Consider the following 2,904-nt stretch of genomic DNA (forward strand, 5'->3'; position numbering starts at 1 on the left):
GGTTTCTGGGCTCAGGAAGGCGGGCCCTTCGGCCAGCAGGTTAGTCAATGGTGCTCGCCCCCCCTCCCGAGGATGCGCTCTGAAGGCTCCAGCGCTCGCGGGGTGATGGGAGTTGTAGTCTCAGCGTTCGTTTTTCCGACAACGATATACTGAACAAAACTACAAGTACCAAGATGCCAAAAGGGACAAGAATCAGCGCTTGTAAAAGCTGGAGCTTGGTTCGGTCTTCTGAGCCCCACTTGAGGGACCTGCGAAGTATTAGTCTCTTTGTCCGCATGACTAAAAGCGCGTCGTGCATCTTAATGCAATAAGAGCTATGACTTATCAGTCCGCACACATTTTACTTGCCAGAACTCTCCGCAAAAAATCCAGAAACCAGTGAAAGGGTTTAATCTACTCAACAGGTTTTGACTGAACACTCGCAATACTCTCTTTCCTTGAGAGGTTTTCAGGTTTATAAACACAAGTGAAACAATTAAATAGCGCTACAAGGTGCTGAGTAACAGTCCATATAGGCACGTTCTGGGACGCTGTGCACAAGCCAAACCGGGTTACCTCTCAGGGAGCTTAGTTCTAATGAGGGGTGCATCAGTTTGCTAGAGCTGCTGTAACAAAGTGCCACAAACTAGCTGAAACAACAGAAATTTATTGTCTCACAATTCTGAAGGCTGGAAGTCCAAAATCAAGGTGTTGGCGGGGTTGGTTCCTTCTGAGCACTCCAGGCCTCTCCTTGGCTTGTAGATAGCCATCTCCCCGTTCACGTGGCATTCTCCCTGTACACTTCTCTGTATCCAGATTTCCCCCTTTTTTTTTTTTTTTTTTAAGATTTTATTTTTTCCTTTTTCTCCCCAAAGCCCCCCGGTACATAGTTGTGTATTCTTCGTTGTGGGTTCTTCTAGTTGTGGCATGTGGGACGCTGCCTCAGCGTGGTCTGATGAGCAGTGCCATGTCCGCGCCCAGGATTTGAACTAACGAAACACTGGGCCGCCTGCTACGGAGTGCGCGAACTTAACCACTCGGCCACGGGGCCAGCCCCCAGATTTCCCCTTTTTATAAGGATACCAGTCATATTGGATTAGGGGTTCATTCTTCTCCAGTAGACCTCATCTTAATGAATTACACCAGCAACAATTCTGTTTCTAAATAAGGTCACATTCTGAGGTACTGAGGGTTAGGACTTCAACATAGGAATTCGGGGAGAGGGGCACACTTCAATCCATAACAGGGGAAGATGGCCAATAAATAAATAAACAACTAAAAAAAAAGAAAATACATGAAATGTCTGGCAAAGAATTAAAACAAGGTGGTGAAGAAACAAAGTGATTTAGTGGTTATGTTAGCTTGAGGGTCAGGGATGACCCCTCTCAGTGGGTGACCTTTCAAGTGAGACCCTAATGAGGAGGAATGAGCCATGCTAAGATTAAACAGAAGAGCATTCCGGGCAGAGGAAGAGCTGGTGCAAAGGCTCTGAAACAGATTGGTATGTGTGGAAGAAACAGGAGAACGACCACTGGGGTGAGGGGGTGGATAACAGGCAGACCAGCTTGATGGGCATGCAACCTGCACAGTTGCACAGAACCCTGCACTCAGAAGGGCCCCATGCTTAGTTTAATGTTCTGCTGTAACCCTCTTGCAATTCTTAATTATTTTTGAACAAAGAGACTTCTACATTTTCATTTTGTACTGGGCCCCACAAATTATGTAGCCCAGTCTAGGTGACAGGAAATGTGAATGGATAGAGAGGCAGAGGCCACATCACAAAGGAATTTGTAGGTCAAGTGAAGAGGGTTGGATTTTTTTTTTTAAGTGGTGAGATGCCTTTGAAGGATCTTAAGCAGGGGAGAGATAGAACAGTAGTGGTCCCAGTGGAAGATGCTGATAGCTGGGGTTAGGGTCACCTCGAGGTGATAGAGTTGGAGAAGGTTGGTTTAGAATATATTTTAGGGGCTGGCCCCTTGGCCGAGTGGTTAAGTTTGCGCGCTCCGCTGCAGGCGGCCCAGTGTTTCGTTGGTTCGGATCCTGGGCACGGACATGGCACTGCTCATCAAACCACGCTGAGGCAGCGTCCCACAAGCCACAACTAGAAGGACCCTCAAAGAAGAATATACAACTATGTACCCGGGGGCTTTGGGGAGAAAAAAGAAAAAAATAAAATCTTAAAAAAAAAGAATATATTTTAGAGCTTGTCAAAGACTAAACTGCAGTTTACTCTAAAGATAACTTAGATAATTTAGATAAAGGTAATTTAGGAGGTAACATGTGAGCCAAACACCACTGTACGGTCCACCAAAGGAAAGCAGTTTACTCATCTCTTTCAAAGCCAGATACCCAGAGAGAGAAAACAGCATTCATATCTTTACTCTCAGTAAACTGCCACCCAGTTCTCAATGTCTAGCTCAGGTCCCAGGGACGCTTGATCCTCATGGCGGTGGAGAAGTCATCAGGAGTAAGGAGATTAATTCCATGGATTAATTCCACATTTTCTGCATCTAGGATCCAAATTTAAGATATCGAATTTCATGACTGTGGCACATGTGCCCTGTGCTAGATAACTTGGTAACATTGCAGACTGCTAAAATAAATGGGCTTTTTAGGGTGGCCTGAGTAGGGGACATCCCTAGTAACTGGGCATAGGGGGTATTCTTATGATCTCTAGATTTGATCTAGTCTGTTGTGGGGCTCATTATCTCCATGCAGACCAAGGAAACCTTTGGTATTAAATGCCCTCAACCTTGGTATATCATTCAGGGTTCACTTGTAGGAAGCAGAAACCGCCCTGGCTAGTTTTTTGGTTTTTTTTTTTTTTTGGAAAAGATTCATACAAGGAATTAGGTGATACAAATTACCGTGAAGCCTAGAGAAGTCGACCCTGTAGGAATGACTCCAAACTCTCCCACCTGGGTA

This window comes from Equus caballus, chromosome 2, assembly GCF_041296265.1.
Source record: "Equus caballus isolate H_3958 breed thoroughbred chromosome 2, TB-T2T, whole genome shotgun sequence".
In the NCBI taxonomy this organism is placed as follows: Eukaryota; Metazoa; Chordata; class Mammalia; order Perissodactyla; family Equidae; genus Equus; species Equus caballus.